The sequence below is a fragment of the Typopeltis vanoorti genome, chromosome 3, assembly GCF_054136105.1.
Source record: "Typopeltis vanoorti isolate ZY-2024b chromosome 3, IOZ_Tvanoo_1.0, whole genome shotgun sequence".
In the NCBI taxonomy this organism is placed as follows: Eukaryota; Metazoa; Arthropoda; class Arachnida; order Uropygi; family Thelyphonidae; genus Typopeltis; species Typopeltis vanoorti.
This window is the reverse complement of record NC_143551.1, coordinates 147,569,040-147,589,348: the sequence shown is the minus strand read 5'-3', so window position 1 is coordinate 147,589,348 and position 20,309 is coordinate 147,569,040. Positions and strand designations below refer to the sequence as shown.

General features: G+C 34.2%; 1 long non-coding RNA gene across 1 annotated transcript in view; it reads left to right on the top strand.

The window, feature by feature from the left end:
- The window catches only part of LOC150108643 (uncharacterized), a 400,594-nt gene that overhangs the window by 277,815 nt on the left and 102,470 nt on the right, over positions 1-20,309 (top strand). The window contains exon 2 of the long non-coding RNA XR_016550669.1: positions 15,521-15,703. This is a non-coding gene — a long non-coding RNA (uncharacterized LOC150108643). The remainder of the gene's footprint in view (positions 1-15,520; positions 15,704-20,309) is intronic.

Sequence of the window (20,309 nt, the reverse complement as noted above, 5' to 3'; positions counted from 1 at the left end):
GTTTAGGTGAGGCACAGAACTTATAGAAGAGATAATTCCTCCCGCGACCGGCCTGGTTGAACAACTGGTTAGCGTATCCGCTCTCCAGCCAAGAGGCTGCGAGTTTGAATCCCGTCTAGGCATGGATTTTGTGTGTCTTTCATCTTCATACATTCATTCATACAAGTGAATAAACACTCTCCCAAGAAGTACTAGGTCACCGTGGGAGAAGTAGACCCAACCCTCTGGCAATGGGAGAGGCCATAGCGGATAGAAAATAGGCTGAACATCATCATTTCCTCCCCACCGCTTCCATTGAATTAGTTTGCCACAATAGAAAATTGCATGAACTGCTCTAAGAAGAATAAATTTCCTGGGGGTCAGTTTCTCAGTCCCGAAATGACACTACAGACACTTGGAGATTTGCATCTTTTATGCTTATTTTATTGGCTTGTCTCATTAAACTGTATAAGCATCGCTAGTTTATATAAATGAGCTAGAAGTTATTTTATGCTTACACCTGAATATGAACGTACTTCTCCGATGTCGTCAGAATAAGTTCATAGTACTTCTAGATATTTTGGTCCACAGGAGTTCTTCAAATGAGTATAAATAGCTGATAATCGTGGAAAATATATGTGCACTTTAAAATTGATATGTCGCTATCTTATGCCTACTTTATTACCTCTGGGTTTAGTACATGAAATGAGAAGTTTGCTGTGTATGTTATCCTACCTTGAAGAAAGGTAGATTAACTATGTAAATCACATTTCATTCGATAATAAACAATTATTTTCCCAACAAAGCCATGCCTGAAAGGGATTTCCTTTCAGTGGACTTTTTCTTCTTAAAAATGTTAAAGAATGGACAAAAAAAAAACAAAGATCTTCCCAGCTTGAAACATGTTCTTCACCTCTCCGTTGCTATCCCGTCATACGTGCGTCTAAATGGCGTTCAATAAGTCAGTTACACCCACTCATTACCACGGAAAGAAAGGAGTCGATAGACCTTCCCCATATATATACAAGGTTTGTCCAACGCTTCGTCCAGAGGTCACGAATCCATTATCTTCGTTGAAGGCAGCGACTCGGCACGGAAGAAATCCAGGCGCCGTGACGTACTTTAGCCAGAGCCTCAAGTCGGTTTGCCAAAGTGCCTGTCGATGATGGAAAACATCTTATCCGGCCATTTTAAGTGATCTGCGCTGAGAAAATAGGGTGATAGCGAAGGAAATATGCTTGCAGTGAGGAAACGTAATGCTCAGAGAAAAAGGAAAGAGGAAGTACGGAGGGGAAGATAGAGGAATGGATTATAGTATACTCATATAAAATAGAAGCCTCTAAAATCTTGTACTTTGAACATTTCAAAGTAAGAAATGCGAAGCTCCAAGCAAAAGTTTGTATGGCTCATCCACACCTTCGAAGAAATGCAGATTATTTTACGTGTGATACATTACACTGACCGAGTACGCTGCCTCCCTTCTGTCCTCTAGGGGAAACTTTACTGCTGTATTATGCAGGCAGATTACTCTTTAGGGTAATCTTAATAGCCTTCATGTATCATCTTTCAGACTCCGAGAATCTAAGCCGTTTCTTACCCATCTACGCCAATGGGATGTTCGTACATGTTAATTAGGGCATACATTATTTTCACTGTTGTAATCAGATCTTGAGGAACTCCCACAACGCACCCTGTAATTCATTAACTAAGAAATGCAGAAATAAAAAATATGGTATTTAAATACGTTGTTAATGAACTTATTTAAAGTCTAGATTTGTGAAATCTTTAAACACCTCTTCTTTTGTAAATGTTTCCTTGAAAAGTTTCCTAAGTTTTCGGTTGTTTTTCATAAATTGAATCTTAGCAAATAGTATGTCAATGAAATGTCACCCTTTCTTATATTTGTTTTTCGAAATAATATCGAAAACTATTAAGGTCTTTTATAGAAAGAAACCGACTAGATCAGCACTGTTTGCGATTAAACTATAATTCATTTAATTGAATAATTATTTGAAATCCATTCGGTAATTTTATTTAGCTTGTCTGAATTACTGTTTATTCACATCAATAACTTAAGAACAGTATACGCAGATTCGAAATTACGCCAAACTTAATTTTCTAATAAAAATATGATAAGAAATTTAGAAGTGCAGGCATGGAGAAAGAACTGATTGTGTTAGTATGTACGTTACTGAGACTCGAAGACTGTTATTACATACATCAATTGCGAACGTTAATCATGGTTGCAAATTGTTGTAATCATTAAAGTAGTTATAATCCGTTTTTGTTATAAAATGCGTTGCTGTTGTAGTTTTGTCCCTGATTATAATCAATTAATTTGCATAAATCTTATCAACCAAATATTCCAAATTACTGCCCAGCTTAACTAGGTTATTTTCTTTATCCATAACGTGATAAAAATTTAAATATTTTCGCTAGTAATTTATAATGAAGTTCAGTTAGATGCAATCCCAGACATGAATCAGAAATGCTTTGGTTTGAAATTAAAACGTAATTTTTTATAGATTAAATGTGGATCCAGAAAGCATATTTAATAGTGAAATAAAAAAACAAAGATTAATTTTAAAACGGTGTGATTAAACGTATCACACGTCTAAGTACAGGATTATAAACACACAAACAAATTAAACCATGATTTAAAATTGGAAGGAACATTTATTCGTTTCAAATAACTAGACCAGTTAGCCTTATTTAATTTTTGCCGTTGTTATCATTATTATGCTGAGTTCAGCATGGAAGACATTTAACGCATAATCAGAAAGTTCATTATGAGAAATTTCTGTTCCCTGTAAAAATTCAAAGTGTTTTTAAACCCAAACCATCATATACACAATAAGTCATTTCACGTACATCAGTTAGTATTATTAGAAACCAGTATGAAGACTAAACGGAAATGACAACACTACTTAATTCTAGGCATATACTTATTAGTTATATAATTTACATTTTAGATCAGATACGCCACTTTCCCTTTCGGACTTTTGACACTGTGTGGCGCTAAGGTCGTTCTGGGAAGTCAATTTGCTTTATGCAATTATCGTAGTCCTTCATAAAAATATGCAAGCAGTAAATTGACTTGATAGAGCGCCACTCAATGTTACAAGTCCGTAATGGAAGTGAACTATCGGATCTAATAATGTATGTAATGCAAGAATATTGTAAGTCTACAAGTTGGAATGACGTAAATATGAACTTCATGTACTAACGTAATTTGTTTTTATAATTTTATTATTATTATTTTTTTTTGCCTTACGAAAACCGCCATTATATCAAATGCAAGGTATTCCAGATACCTTACTACGCTCATCTAATAATTGTGATTAACAAACCAATAGAGGCCGGAACTGTCATTATATCATAGAAATAAATGACACATACAAACTTATGCGCGTGCGCACGAACGCGTTTTTGTTCTTGATATTTGTGCCTAAGTAACTAAGGCACAAACAAGTGTATTGTGTCTGTTAACTGAATGCATTATCGCGTTGGTTTAGCGAATCCGCTCTCTAGCCAACAGATCTTGGATTCGAATCCAGCCTTTGGAATGAATGCTTGTGAATGTCTTCAGGCCAGAGATGAATGTCATCGTTCGGTGTGAGACCGCCTCCCCACCTACTTGGAGGCCGGAAGTGGCTTGAAATGTTTGTCTCATGAACAGAGTTTCTTGGTTTGGTAAAAAAAATGTTTTAATAAAAATATATATACAGGGTGATTCAAAAAGACGAACTCAATTTCGTATTATATTTCCTGAACTATACATCGTATGTGAATGATCTACATAACATTTGAAGGAGGTGGTCCTAAAGTTTGAAATACTACCGCTAGAGAGCTTTCCTAGCGCACAGCCGTGCAGCAGCGTCAGTTGTGAGCAAAATGGCTATTATGCAGCACAAAATATTTTGCGTTCGTGAGCTGATTAAAATCGAGTCGGTAACTGGGGTGCAGCGTGCGTTTCGTCGTCTTTTCAACATGAAACCTCCAACGAGGAAGAGCATTTGTCGTTGGAATTATCACTTTCAGCAAACAGGTTGATTGTCTGTGTAAGGGAAAAAGCTCGGGCATCCTTCTTCGGGTATGGGATGAATTCGGCTAACGTCTTGATGTTATCCGTGCGGCCGGAGGGGGGGGGGGGCATTGAACATCTATAAACTTTACTGTGAGTATAATCAAATATACTTTACATTGTATTTGTCACTAGTTCTATATTTGGTATATAGACTTACAAAATTGAGTCCATCTTTTTGAATCACCCTGTAGAAATCAATAAAAATAGAAAAAATATCTTTAACCCACCCACGATACTAATGTGCTATATAGATTCACGCATAAACCTTTCGTGGATGGGAACCACATAAAAAAAAAAACACCTAACACATACGAAACTGATCTCACACAAAAAGTAATAAACTTACATAACTCTCATACTAAACTAGCACAAAATTTATCCTTAGTTGAAAATCACTTATTATTAATGTTCCGCTTATGCTACGAAATCAAAATTGTGTCTTATCAACTAAAAGGGGTTGTTCTTCCGATTGCACTGCGAAGATATTCCCAACCCAGTATTCTTGTTAAGGCTCTGTGTGTGTGTGTGTGTGTGTGTGTGTGTGTGTGTGTGTGTGTGTGTGTGTGTGTGTGTGCGTGCGTGCGTGTGTGTGTGTTTCCAAGAAAGCACTTTTAGAGAAAATATTATTTTTTAAGGTGCGAAGCGAGTGCGTCTTGTTTATATTTCCTTAATGGTTTTTCTGAATTATTTGACTGAATTCTGAATATGCTGTTCTACTGCTCTGGTTTCTACTTTCCTGTTTCTCTAGTATGTCTGATATTTGTAAGTGCAAATTTGTAAGTGTAAATTACCGTGCAGATATTTCTCAGGTTTAGGGGATATTGTTAAATGTTCTTGTATATATGCTGCCTTCCTTTATTTCCCCTCTAGATTAACCGAAAGGTTAATAGTTCTCGTCTTTTCTGCACGATAATCGGATCTTTTATCCCGGAAACAGGCGTTGGGTTTCTAATTTTATAAAACTTATTTTCATCATGCATAGGGATAATTGCACAACATATACTAAACGTGGGACAAGATGTGTGTGTGTGTGTGTGTGTGTGTGTGTGTGTGTGTGTGTGTGTGTGTGTGTGTGTGTGTGTGTGTGTGTGTGTGTGTAGAGAGAGAGACTGCATATATATATATATATATATATATATATATAGAGAGAGAGAGAGAGAGAGAGAGAGAGAGAGAGAGAGAGAGAGAGAGAGAGAGACTGCAGATATGCTATATTTGGCATGTGTGGGCAGTGGTTAAGATAAAAGGAACGGTGTCTGATACACGAATGCAAGTATGCAGTGGCTAATTAATAGAATTGCACTGATGAACAGAATTCGAAATTCAATAGAAGATTGACCAAAGAGATAGTAAAAAAAATGTTCATATGGACGAAGTAATTAACAAATCTAATTTCTTTTATGTTCAATAAAATAAAAATCTACGTTTTCTTTCTTTTCTTATTCTTTTTAATGCAGATTTCAATGTCCATTTAAAAGACGATATTTCGGATTGTAAACGTTGACTGGAATTATGGCTGAAGAAACAAAGGCTGTGAGGTCATCGCAGCATTTTGTTTTTGTTAAATATTTTTCTTAGCCTGCTTGTCCATTTTGGGGTAAAAAAAAATCTTTCATGTGTCTATGAGAACAGCTGACTGTTTGATTTGCAAAGCACTTATAAAGGTTCTTAGCATCCTAGACGGGATTCGAACCCATGTCTTTCTAGTCAAACAATATCATCGATACTAACTGAGCTATGTTGGTCAGTTAGTATCGATGATATTGTTTTCTTTAGCAGTTATTTATATGAGTAATAACCTCTAGAGAGTCTAGAAGTTTTGAACTTTGAGCCATTATGAATATGATGTATTATGCGAAAATTTGTAAATACATCACTATTTCAACAAAACAAATTCTTATCTGAGGATCTGTGTATTTTAAGTACGGTGGGATTGGAGAGAAATTTTAGTCTGTTTGGCAGAATGAAAAGCGTCTCTAGTGTTTAATGTAGAGCCTGAGGGCAGGGCATTGATGTTTGTAAATGTTTAATGCGGTACATGAATTCCATAGCATGACGAGAGATCACCAACCTGCTTATTGAAAGAGATTGGCAAAGTATACCATGTTGGATATCTAGAACCGGGTTTCTAGATTATCCAATCTTTACCACATCCAAACTCCTAATGCACTATAGGTTTACAACCCTTCATGGACGAGATTGTCATGAATATTAAGTTATAATTACCCGCTTGAGGATGATACGTAAATAATTATCGATGGAACTACTCGCAGGCATTTCGTGTGTTGTATTTGCACTTAAATGTTACTGAAGGTACATTCTGTGTACAACGAAGCTATGAGTGAGATTTACAATTAACGATCGACGATAATAATCGATATAAAGGATGAAACCATTGAGCATAAGAGTATTACATATCTTGCAGCAATCTTAGGAAAACTTGGCGAGACAGTCCATCACACACGCAGAGAGCAAAGCAACCTCACTTGGAAAACAAAGCAGAGCAAACACCACAGAATGCAAGTTTGCTTATGTAAATCGTAAGTTATATGAGCAAACCCACATTCTATGTATAAATTTTAAAGCAATCAACAGCAATAGCCTATTTCCACTCCCCCCCCCCCCAAGAATAGAACTCACCCCAAAACACACAACGTAGAAGAAGAGGCTTCTAAGTAGTGGGAGTTGACTCTTAATGGATTTTTGCGTTACTTCAGAAAGGATTCAAGTAAGAGCAATGGGGACGATAATTCAATTGATCAGAGTTATCTCCATTTTAAAAGGTTGGGGGAGAAGTCTCTGGATGATTTCTAAGCTGGGGAGAAAGTAATGAAGAAGGAGGGTGTAAAACGCACGATAAGAATGAGGATAGCAACGTAGAACAGAGTTTGATTGATTCTGTCAAGAAAGATTTTCAAGTATTATGATAAAGTTTTTCTGTGTAAATAGTATAAAATATTTAATATGGCATAATTTTTTTAATAAAGTTATATTTAAAATTAGTCCGAAGTATTCATTATTCTGATATAGTTGATGTTCTGGATTTTTTAATCAAGAAGATAAATCAGGTTGCTTCTGGTTTCTCCATCTACATTTAAGTTTTACAGTAATAGAAGGGGGAGGGGTTGAAAAGTTCTGATAAACACCTAGAACAAAAATGATATTAAAGCAACTAATATAACCACAAGAAAGAACATATCTTAAAACCTTTTAACCCCCATATTTCATCAAATTTTAATAATTTGTTCTTTTTCTTTTTAGGATATGTAAGAAGACGTAAATTCCTTCATAGTGATTATCACAACTTTTGCGCACACCACCGTAAAATATGAGATTTTTAATCCAGTTTGTAATATATCAGATTGTTCTCAGCTACATTAATGTTATAATTTCATAGTGAGGGTTCAGTTAAAAATTCGCAAGTCTTTTCGCCCATGTTCAGTGACAGTGACTGAATAATGTCTCCAAACACCAGTTATCAAGTAGATATCAGCTTTAGTATATTAATTGGAGATAACTCCATTTTAAAAATATTGTAATATATTCTTGGTGAAGTGCCTTCGTAGCTCTGTCGGTATAGACGAACTCCTTTGGTCAGAAAGACTTGGGTTCGATTCCTATCCATGACATGAGGAACCTTTATCTGGTTGATTTCGACTAAAGATGAGTTAACCAGTCTCATACGGAGGTAGCGCCTTTTTTTCACCCTGAAACTTGAGTTTTTCGCCCCTCATAACAGGAAAACCTGCTCCTTGAGTCAGATCATGGTAGTCAATTTCCTATCCTAGGAGTTGTGTTGCACACGAATTCTCATTCGTGTGCAACACGAATTCTCATGAGAATCCCATCCCATTCGTGTTGCACATGAATGGGATGGGATTCTTGGTGAATTTCTCAAGAAAAGATGTTGAAGTTATAAAACTTGGGAGATATTTAAGAGAGATCTAAACATATATTTGAAGAGGTATACGTTAAATATATATATATATATATATATATATATATATATATATAGAGAGAGAGAGAGAGAGAGAGAGAGAGAGAGAAACTTATTTAGATATAATCTATTTAATTTTTCAGACTTGAAAAATCTTTTCTTAGAATTCTTAATATGAAGTTGCCATCGAAACGTTTTACTACAACAATTGTGAAATCTGTAACACACAAAATAAACAAAAATATTATTTTCATTATTTCCTCTAGTGAATGGTGTAGATTTGCTCCATCATTGTAGTACTACACTCTTAATGAAAGATTACATTGTCAACTGTATAGATATTGAGTTGTAGTCAAGACGGAAGTATAAAGATAAAGATTTGTTCTAAGATTCTGCCAACCTGGGTGAGATATTTATACTTTAAAAAAGAAGACACATCGTGTTGCCTAAGTTTAATATGATGTGAATCTTCCCCACCTTATCGCACCATTGTGAGTGAGTATGTGTGTAGTACCGTGCTAGCGTTCTTAGATCAGACGTATAGGATTTCCATAACTCAGGTGTTCTCGTGCCATCATATACTTCCACATAGAGTCCCCGCTGTAGTGATATCCACTTCATGCATATATAGATAGATGGACTAACAAGTGGCTTGCCCCCCCCCCATCCCCAGTTCAGTAAAACGAGAGTTCGGCCACACACGCGTGTGTGTGTTGAAGGGGAGGGGGAGTAAGAGAGAGAGAGAGAGAGACGTTCTCGTCTAATCGATTTGTCAGTCCAATAACATAGCCCCTCTTTGTCGAGAGGCTATTCTGTACTTCATTGCAGCATCTCTGTAGAAGGTGTAATTTTCGCCCGGAAAATTTTCTCCGAACACGTTTTTATGTTTTGCAGCACCATTACGAGCGCGTGCAATTTAATTTTGCACCGAGGCAGACAGGTGAACGATGTAAACATTTTTTTTAAACCCGTTAATGGTAAGCTTAAGTAGACTAAATAATAGCGAGATACGGAGAAGCAGTGATAATTTACACCCAACCTCTGATCGATAGGAATGGCAAAGAAATGATTAAAACTGAACAGAAGAACGCATGAGTCATGCACTGTCAGACTTCGCAATGCATGCTCCGTACCTCTGTGTACTCATAACACGCTAGTTCAAGCAGCGTTATGAGCACTCGGAGAGAGAGAGAGAGAGAGAGAGCGAAAGAGAGAATTATATAGACACTTCACCACTCCCAAAAAAACTTTAACATGACATCTGCGTATTGGTATAAGGTCGCTACAAAATAGCTCGCCGTTTCATCTGGCTAATTATGAGGATATTATTAGGGCACACATATTAGCCGATATTTCGGATGCAGTCATTAAAATGGTAAGTCATCTGTCATATTTCGTTTTACTTTTTTGACCGTATTTCCCAATGACTATCGTAGAGTTGAAATTTGTTTACAAGAGTATGCAAGCATTTAAATTAGTTTTAGTATTTTTTCTTATCAAATATTCTTCACAAGCATATTTTATCACTGGAACATACTTCAAAGAACAGTTTACATTCATTTATTTGATTCAATACTTTTATTGACCATCGAATGATTTTAAGACATTCACTATTCACTACACACTTCCATAGTAGCAAAGCTCTCGTATTATTGTTTAATTTTTCAAAGATCATCAGACCCACTAAAGATGGGATAAAACCTATAGCAGATAAATACAGCGGGTGGACTAAAGATTAGAAAATTCAGGCAAAATCATTTCATGCCTCCGGCGGATCTGCTCGTCACTCAAAGAAACCAGAGAACTTAACTTAAAATCTATTTGATTTGTTTAAGAAATTTAAAAATTGAATTGGAGATGTTAACTGTTTATGAATGAAAAGTAAGGTTTTCTTCATAAATATTAGTTGCTTGGAAATGAAAACTTGAGGCTTTATTTCATTTATGTCATTTCTATTTCTGTCATAAAGGCGAAGTTAACCCCACTTCAGTCATTAAAAATCAAGTCTTTTAAGTATAAAATTCACAAATATTTTCAGAAATTTGCCTATAAATTAAAGAACACGAATACTGAATTAGAGTACTCTATGATTCGAAATCGTCTATAAGAGAACGTAAACAAAACAAAAAGTCATGAAATTGTACATCAAACAGATGCACAATACTAAAAATCAAAATGGAATTGATCTTCAGATGGCCAATAGACAGGCCTTTCTAGCGCGCAGTGACAGCTTATACCAGACAACTCTAGTCACCAAGGTCGCTGTCAAATAGTATCTTATGCATCCTGAAGTAAAGAGTGCAGCTTCAATCGTATAGTTCCCTGGCAGCTCGATTTCATACATTAGTCAATGCTGATATTTGCATAATTTTGGTACAAAATTACGAGATGTTAATGATTAATACAATATTGCAGCTTGGAAGGGAGGAGGGTTCATCTGAGATGCTTGCTAATAACAAAAAATGTATGTAAAAAACTTGACTGTGATTATAAATAAAGGAAAGTTCTAACCTTTTATTTAATGTGCTTCTGATTACCTCTCTAGATTATGGAGAACATTAATAGTTTTTAATTGGATAATTTTAATCAACGATTTTTCCTCTGAAAATCAGGTTAGGTTAGGCACGAAATGTACCTTATAGTGACATTCGGATCCTTTTCATATACTGTACCTGTTACCTTCAACTCATATAATGGGCGTACTTTATAGAGTGCGTAGCACAATTACAAAAGAATTTGCATAAATTTTATGTCTATTTCCCATAAATGATCTACTATTATAACCTACTACTATTTGGCGATTCTAATAAAGTTTGTAATATAGAATCCTTACTAAAAGTCATTAAAATACAAGAGTTAAGCTACATTTCTTATCTATCTTAATCTACACGGATATTTCCAGTATTCACACAGAATGAACCGACCGGATTCACCAATTTCTTTCAATTCTATTTATTCAATTTTGTTCATGTGTTTAACGTAAGAAGATTTCAAATCGCTCTTTGCTTTTCGTTCATCTTCATATGAAGGCTATTCAATTTCTCATTAATGACACAATGATGTATTTATACACTAAAAGATCGATTTTCGTAATATCATAGTATGAATAAATCATATGAAACTGTTTGTTTAGAATAATATAAATTGAAGCATTTGGTGCAGACTTATCTGTTGATATATGGAAAACAACTTCAATTTTCCAGTCCAGTAGACTTTACGTCACTGAATGAAATAACCTGAAAAGATAATGACAAGAACGTGATGTGCTTGTAAAAGTGCTTTTTCTGGCATCGATTTTTTATGTCAGCATAATGATAATTAAGATTTTTTCAGTAATGCTGAATCGACATGACACGTTGAATAACAAGTAAATTTTGATTAAGAATTAAACTTCACATATCCAGTATACGTATCTAAAATTGTATAAATAGCACATAGAATATGTATACACATTTATGATGAAAAAAAAATAATATAACTAATGATTTGTGAAAGATGTCAAATTTAAGGCGATATTTTCATGTAGCAGCTTCTGTGTATATACTCACATTCTTAGCGAGTAAATGAAACAATAGTTTGAAATGGGCATGCTGATAGCAGGAGGACAACAAATCTAAAAAGAAATACGATTGATCTATTTTTAATATATTATTATTCTAAGAATTACTCGTGTATATATATTTTGTACAATCAAAGACATATTGGTTTTCGTATGTATGCACACGCGCGCGTGCGCACACCCACTCAAACTATTTGTAGCAATACGATCGACTCGCAAAATCAGGAATAAAAAAATAAATGAAACCTCGTTCGGTATATAAAAAGCGTAACATTTTAATGGAAATTTGTGGTTTCCTCGTTATTATAAAACTTCTGTATTTATAGATCTTTAATACCAAAATTACCTTCAAAATTATGTATTACAAGCTTAGTAACAGTAAAGAACAAAATTAGGATTTTGAGACTTTTTTCTTATTTTTATACGCTTCCGGTTAAACATATTTAGGAAATTTCATCGAGTTGAAAAGACTACCAAAGATGTTATGTTAGTTTTGAAGAACGTTTTAAAAAAATGTTGATCCGAGCTCAGTTACGAATACTTCCTTTCCTACCTTTCTTCTTCCTTCCCTTCTTATCTGTCCCTTAAGACAGGTTGAGTCCCCTAATGAGAGGTTTATGACGAATTAATGCAGCCGGTTTATCACTCCTCTGTTGCATCCCCTAAGGGCAAGTATTTATGATTGTGATTCGTGTGTGTGTTAACGGGATAGGTTCGCCTGTTCTGAGGGACGGAAAAACCGGAGTTTCCGGATGAAAAAACTCTCTACATCCGTATGAGACCTGCTAACTCACCTTTAGTCGAAAGAGACTAGACAAAGGTGGACCTCACGTCATGGATGGGAATCGAACCCAGGTCTTTTCAGCCAAAGGACTTCGTCTATTCTGACTAAGCTACGGAGGCTCCCTTTCCTACAGATTAACTTTATTCCACGCTAAAATATCTTTGAGTACCTATAGCAAAACCAAAAGGTTGAGATTTCGTTTGAAGATGAAAGGAGAAACAACTATAAGGTCGAGAATATATTTGATTTTAATTTTAGAATTCAAATTTATTTCGCTTTGAAAGGCGCCAAATTAAAAATGACAAATATTACTTATATGAATTTAGCATTAATGACGTGGACTTTTTTCACTTTTTGGAGTTTGAACTATTATCTGTTTTTTAAACCGGTTCTAATTATGAAAAAGAATAGCCAACTATTTATAATAACTACAGTGTTTGTTATTCCGTAATTTGTATTCAAAACACATGAAGGTATGTGCCACCTATTATGCACTTATAAGATGGATATTATTTAAAGGAGATTACACTTGGAATCAAAATCAAAATATCATTTACAAAAATAGCTAAAGCATTTATAAAAATGAAAAGAAAAGCGTACTGAGTACTTTCTGACTCTTAATTCATAGAAAATTAATTTTTCCACTTGTGAGAGTAGGAGTGCCTAAATTTTATTTTAATCTCTGAAATAACAACCAAAAACACAAACGACCCGTAGTTTTACCATCTTCGTTGTAGATCCTGCTGTGAATTCGCTATAGACTATCCATATATATATTCAGAAATTTCCTGGCAAATTCATGGAGTAGGAATGTTATCCTTTCTTCATATGAAACATTCACAGTAAAAAGATGCAAGTAGAACAAACTATTGAGCCTCACGTCTGAATAGGAACTGCCAATGATGTTTAGCATTCATACTTCAACAAGTACACCAATTGTTCTCTAATCTTCAGTGCTGTCAACATTCGCATTTCGCTCCCTAGTTCCATCTATATTGATTAAGCAATAATTATTTTGACACGAATTGGTGCGAAACAACTCATTACTGTTTTCATGTAAACTGTGATGAGTCGCAAAATTTAAATTCGAATCTGAATTGTTGGGAACTAAAAAGTCATCTCATTATTGAACACTTTTAACTTGCTTTCTTTTTGTCTTGAGGATTAGATTTTGCAAAAATCGAAGGAACTTTGATATACAATATGCGATTTGTATCATTATAAAAACTAAATTGTGAAAAATGGTATCCTGGATGTTGCAATCGTGACTGCCAAAACCTTTTTTGCTCGCTGGATCTCAAAACCATTAAAGATATTTCTTTCTAACCTATTTGCATTCGTGAAGACTATAATTTGTGCTTGAATGCTCGTAGAGCAGAAATTGTTCTTACAGCCCACACATCAAAACATTTGTAGAAAAAAAAAAAAGAAAAAGAAAAGACTCGGGAAAATAGAAACATATTACTGTTAGATCGCTGGCAAGTTTTAGTGTGTTAGTTGATAGCGTTGGCTGACGACAGAGCGGGCCAAGAACGATACATTCGTGTTCAGCGAAAGGGGGGGGGATCTTGAGGCTGCAGATATCTATTATATGAAACAAGTTGTCCTCAGTCACGCAATAAGAACGATCAGCGTAACGTAACCGCTGTCGATGGAGACTGGATGCGTTTCTGGTTTCATGTACCTCGTGCGTGGTAGCGATCATTTATGACAAGGAATTGTAGCATTCCTACTCCAAGAATATTCACAAAATATAATTTAAAAAAAGTCACCAATTGTTAATTGTTCCACTTTAGGAACGTATTCGATGTGGCACGTGATCTCAGAAGTGTTTCCATGGTTTCATTTTTCGATAATTAATTTTCGCAAATACAAGCCTTTTATTCATCTAAATGTAATAAGTTTATTAATATATATTTAAAGCCAAGATTGTATAAAGATATAGAAAAAAGATGAAGGTATACTGCATTTCGAACAATATAATAATCACTGAAAAGACTAATTATATTTATCACCTATAAGTGATTTTTTTTACCCGATGATAAAAATCGCTGAGCGCAGAATGTAGATTTTTTGCTATTATTTAGATTTAATCCAACAGTGGGATTAAATGTAAATAATAACAGCATTGTACTTTAAAATATTGTATTTCTAAATGTCTATTGTATTTCGAATTCCACATTGAATGTACCTTATTAATCATTAAACAAGAGCTGTCTTAATATCCATAATACTTTCAGTGATTAGTTCTTAGTTTTATCATCGCCTTTTAAATAACAAAAATCTGCTAAAATGATGAAACGCTTGAGACAACGTAAGAGAGAGAGAGAGAGAGAGAGAGAGAGAGAGAGATGCTTTTTTGTAGATGATTTTCTGCAAACATGAATATTGCATGTAAATAAAATAACACTGTTAAGCTATTCATCCGAATTAGAAGGATCAATTCTTTCTTTATGTTCCAAGGATTTTTTCAGGTCTTGGCTAATTTTTAAAGATGTTTGTTACACAGATCCTAATTGATCAGAATGTAATTCTCCTGAAAAAAAAATATTAGATTAGCCTCGTCCTAAAAGTTTATTTCGTTACATACACGTACAGTTACGTCATAAATGAAGAATTGGCGTTATATTGAATTACAGATGCATCAAAAATGTCTTTTACAAACATATGTTAATTTCCGAAATAGTGTGCATTTCTATGCAACATTTGGTTGCACCTTTGAGAATACAAACTGCATTTTCCTTTTTTTTTCTTTAATTTTGCTTTGTCAGTAGTTCCATAAAAGTTTTTAACCTATAAACTACTTAATGCACTTTCTTCATCTTACTGCGACAGAGAAGTAAATTAGAGATGCAAACACTGAAATAGGTTGCTGAGTAAGGAACCTGAAAGCTGAAATGCGGATTACAAAGTACTCGTCTGCGTATAGGGAAGATAAATGAGGAAAAGGATTCACGTGATTAAGATTGCATATTTTATCAGCATTAACATCGGAAAATTGCAAGCTACATAGAAAGCTATTTCATGTTCTAATTTAGTGTAATTTGATGTAAAAATGAACAAATTTCATAAAGAGATTTACGTATTTATATGAGACAAATCTCATTTTGCTGCTATTTAAAGATCTTAATATTCACAATTACTTTATATCTTTAACGTATTGATTTCTCGTAGGTTTGGTAAGGAGGCCATCACCATATTGAAAATCTTGATAAGGCGACATTTCGAAATATTGATGAATGGCTATAGATGGTTTATATCAATGGATTCAATGGCTATCAATGAGAAGCAGCAGTCTGCTTTAGGGGAAATATCCAGGTTTTTGTTTCCGAAAATCGTCCTTAAATTGAAACCAAGGTATGTTAAATAACAATCGTATCTATTAAGCATATTTTACTTTTTTCTATACATATGCACACATTTAGAAATAATAATAAACAGTGTATAAAGTTGTTTTTCACTTGGTTACGAATTAAATACTTGCTAAGACATATTCTTGTTGAATACTTTACCTAAGTGTAAGCAAACAAAGCTTGCGCGCGAAGTATCCTCCTGACTCGGCTACTTGTACATAAGGTTGTTGACCTCACATCAATTGCATTAGCATCCCATAATGCAAAGCATATCTCTTACGGACATGTAACACTATGCATTATGGGGGAGACTGCTACCCAGACTGACTATGACTTGCGTATTAACTCAATCTTGGTATCATTTTTGGGTCTGGCTCTCACTGATGAGACCTCAATTAAATTCGAAGCCGGCCTGGATAGTGGCCGTTTCCTTAATGCATGACATTATGCACGTCTGAAAGGCACTGTGCTTTGCATTATGGGATACTAAGGAAAACTGATGTGAAGCCAACATAATCTATAGTCGTGAAGATACTTCATGGGCAAACTTCGTTTGCTTACACTTGGATGAAAGGGTAAACAAAAATATAATTTCTTGGCAAGTGTAATTTAATAAACGGTGTAGTGATTTTATTTATTCGAGTGGGGTTCCTCCCTTTCCTCCACCGTCCCTTAGGACTGGTTAAGCTCTCTTAATGAGGAATTAAGTATGCATTTTATGACCGTAGATCCGTGTTCTGGGGGGAATGAAAACCTGAGTTTCCGAGTGAAAAAAACTCCCTACCTGTGAATGAGACCGGCTAACTCACCTTTAGTCGAAAGAGATCAGATAAAGGTTCCTCACGTCTTGGACGGGAATCGAACCCAGGTTTTTGGAGCCTCTTATACACAAGCTGTGCACGCTTCGACATTTGTATGCCGTTTATACGCAAATCCATTTCAATAAATTTGTAGAAAGTATGGAGTGAATTTAACAAATACAATAAATTCTTAATTCTGTTAAGAATGATCATTTATAAATACAAAGTACTTCTGAACTTAAATTTAAAGACAGGGGACAACTAATTCCTTTAGGCATTAAAGTGAATTCCACTAAGTATACATTAAGTGCATTCTATGAGTGCATTACACTGAGTATACATTAAGTGCATTGAGTTGAATATTCTGTCCATTAAGTGTACATTAGGTACACCAAATTGAGGATATATTAAGTGTACAATAATTACAAACGATTTGAGTTAAGTAGAACCGGATATAATAATTGTTTTCCTCAATATCGGGAAATAATTGCAATAATTTATCAATTTAGAAGGCATGTAATATTATATGCTTTTTAACCTAAAAAAACTAAATGAGAGGAACTGAATAAAAAGTGAAAAAGAAATGTAATTGCATAAATGCGGAAGGCAAAAGATCATTTAAGAACTAAAAAACAACAGACGAAGTTGCAATATAAGCTGTCAAGTGGAAACGGTGTATTGTATATTTTGCAGGAAAGTTTCTAAAAAAACATAATAAAACAACAATTTTCATTTCTTAGTTAATCTGCTTATTAGGACAAGTGATGACTGTGAATAATTTTTCTTCCTTTTCTTCAGACACTAGTCAAAGAAATTGCTATACGTCTTAATTATTTAGGACATCAGGTTCTTACATCTAATCCTGGATATTTGCATTTCATCAAAACAGCAAACAAAGACGCAAAAAATGCATCCAATTCATTACTGGGGTATTTATTATAAAAACGTAATGCAAACTTACGATATGAATGAAAATTAAGCTGAGATTTGGTGCTTGAAGCTACTGAATCCTGTTCTCGTTTGTGCGAAGTTAAACAAACGGTAATAACTAGAAATAAATAGTTAAAGAATAATTGACAAATACACAAGTTTTATGTGACTCTCAACAGGAAATGTTTAAACCTATAGCATATTAGGTGAAGGGGTGAAGGCGTTTTTCTATGTTTTATTAATTTCTATATTTTTAATTCGTTTTCACCTGGTCCTGAAACTCTGATCTAGTGACCAAACGTATATTTTTTTCAAGATATGTGAAAAAAAGAGGGGTGGTCTCACACCTAGCAATGAAATTTATCTCCCCCTAGCAATTTCACTATAAATAAAGTAATTCGATTAAGATTTGAGTGCATTACACAGAATATACGAGTACATTGCTTCCATTAAGTGATTCCGCTGAGTATACATTAAGTGTTCATTGAGTACAATCAATTGAATAGTATTAAGTGTACATTAAATACATTGAATTGAGTATGCGTTAAGTGTGTATTAAGTATAATGAGTTGAATATTCCATTGTGTTAGCTGATATTTCAGATTCAGTCATGATTCAAATGCAGTTTTGTATCGGAATCTGAACACATATATTTATATGATGTTTCACATTTCTGCTTCAATAGCACAGTTGAAAGAATATCGACTATCCTTCAGATGGAAAGACTTTTGACATTCTAATCGCTTCTTGGAATCGAGCAACCTCTGTGGGTGAGTTATTGGTTCATCTTATAGGAAGGTGGTAGATTTTTTTCTTCCACGAATGTTCCGTTTGCACTCCTGAAAAACAACTATATACCCCACCTAATAGCCTTACTTACCTCTGTACGATCGTAACCAATCAGCTATAGTAGTACAATATAGTGTAAGAACATGAGTTTTTTTCATATGTGAAATAACACTCTGTATTCTGTGATTTGTAATTAGTCTTCCGTCTAAATGTCCAAAATGTGTCTTTGTTTTTCATATTAAGTTTTTAAATCGAATTTAAAGTATATACGCTAGGTTTTGCAATATAAAAGTAAATGCATGAATGGCAGGAGAAGTATTGTAGTTTATCGGGAAGAAAGTAAAGGCTGAATGAGGTTTTCTGCCTTTACTTTCCCGATTTATAGAACATAATAGAGAATTCAACTTAGCTTAGATTTTTTTTTCAGCCTGGTTTCTCTGATGCAAATAAGATTCTCTTATATTCAGGTGAACACGTATAAGCCAGATGAGTTTTATAAAAACATTTCGACGCCACATGGGAAAAATAAGTTTCAGGAAAACTCTTTGCATTTAAACTATCCAAAATTAGTATTTTAGAGACCTGAAGGAAAGTCCTTGAAGGAGGAGTATATTATATATTATCTTTATGGACCATGAAAACACGGATTAGGGCACCAAGACATGTCACGTTTTGGCCAATAAAAAGAAGAGAGAGAGAGAGAGAGAGAGAGAAGAGTCAAAGAACTTAGTAGACCATATCGAGTTAGAAAGAAGGTAAAAATAAGTGCTGATATCGAAGAATATTTTTATATCATTTATTTGACTCGGAGGAGTGCTGAGCAGATTGTTATCATTACCATACGTCATATGATAAATGAATGCTTGAGACAAACGTAATGCCATGGGAATTGTTCTCTTGTCATCTGATCATTAACAGTTATTTCAATGGGGATTTAATATACTCTCCACCGAACTGTATACTTGGTAGTCAGTAAGAAGAACAACAAGGAAGTGGTTATAGCAAATTACGTTATCTTTAGATTTGGTTTTCTTCTAGCGATCTGTCAAAGATTTATTTTGTTAATTATAGTTATTGCTATATTTATTTAGAGAACAACAAGAAACCACCGCCTTGAAATTTCTGGAATTGTTGTATAAAAATCAATAAGGAATTGCAATAAAACCTTGAGGCAAGTGTGATTTAGTTTGAAGTGGAAAAGAATAATTGAAAGAAAAAGAAAGCTGACGGTATCTTTATGGAATGGATGATAATGAGACCTATCATACTTGATTCTGGAAATGACATAAAGGGAAATAACAGAAAAAGAAACAAAACTGAATGTAGGTCCAGAGAACGATATTTCAAAATGGTCACTATATAAGATGAAGGATATATGGAGGATGATCAGTATGATAAATCACTTAAAAAGACAAGAAAAGTGATCCGGAATCCAGAGATTCTGATTATCGAACAGGGTATTCAATGCAGGGTAAGACAGCAAAAGTCAAAGCGGTATATGATCAGTTTAGGAATATATAGAATAATACACTTTCTTATTAACTTTTTTCTATTCGAGTTCAAATTATTTAATTTTTTTAAAATGTTACTTTTACCTTTAATATAAGTTTTGAAAATAAAAAGATTCTTTTGTCCTTCTCAAGCATCGTCTATGGTTTCTGTTTCTAATCATTCTGTCTTTCTTAGATTTTCTCCTCTTCTGTCCATTTTATACGAATATCTCATTATTTCCATCATTGTAGATCTTGCTGATTTTAGCACAATCACCTCTGAAACATTTTTATATTTATACCGTCTTCTTAAGACATAAGAAATGTAAAGAAGTAATTATAACTACACTTTCCTTTTGTTAAGTAAATTTTCTTTAAAAAAAGCTAGTGGTGTAATTATGACTTATTGATACGAAAGAACCCAGTACAAAAACAAAATAAAAAAAAAACTGTTAACATTTAATACAAAGACTGCAACTTTAATGACAGGTAATAAACGCGCCAACCATAAAATAAAGTTGAAATTTTTGAAATAACTGCAAAGGACAATGTGGTATGCTTACTGGAATTTTTTTTTCTTCCCATTTGGTCGATGTTTTCC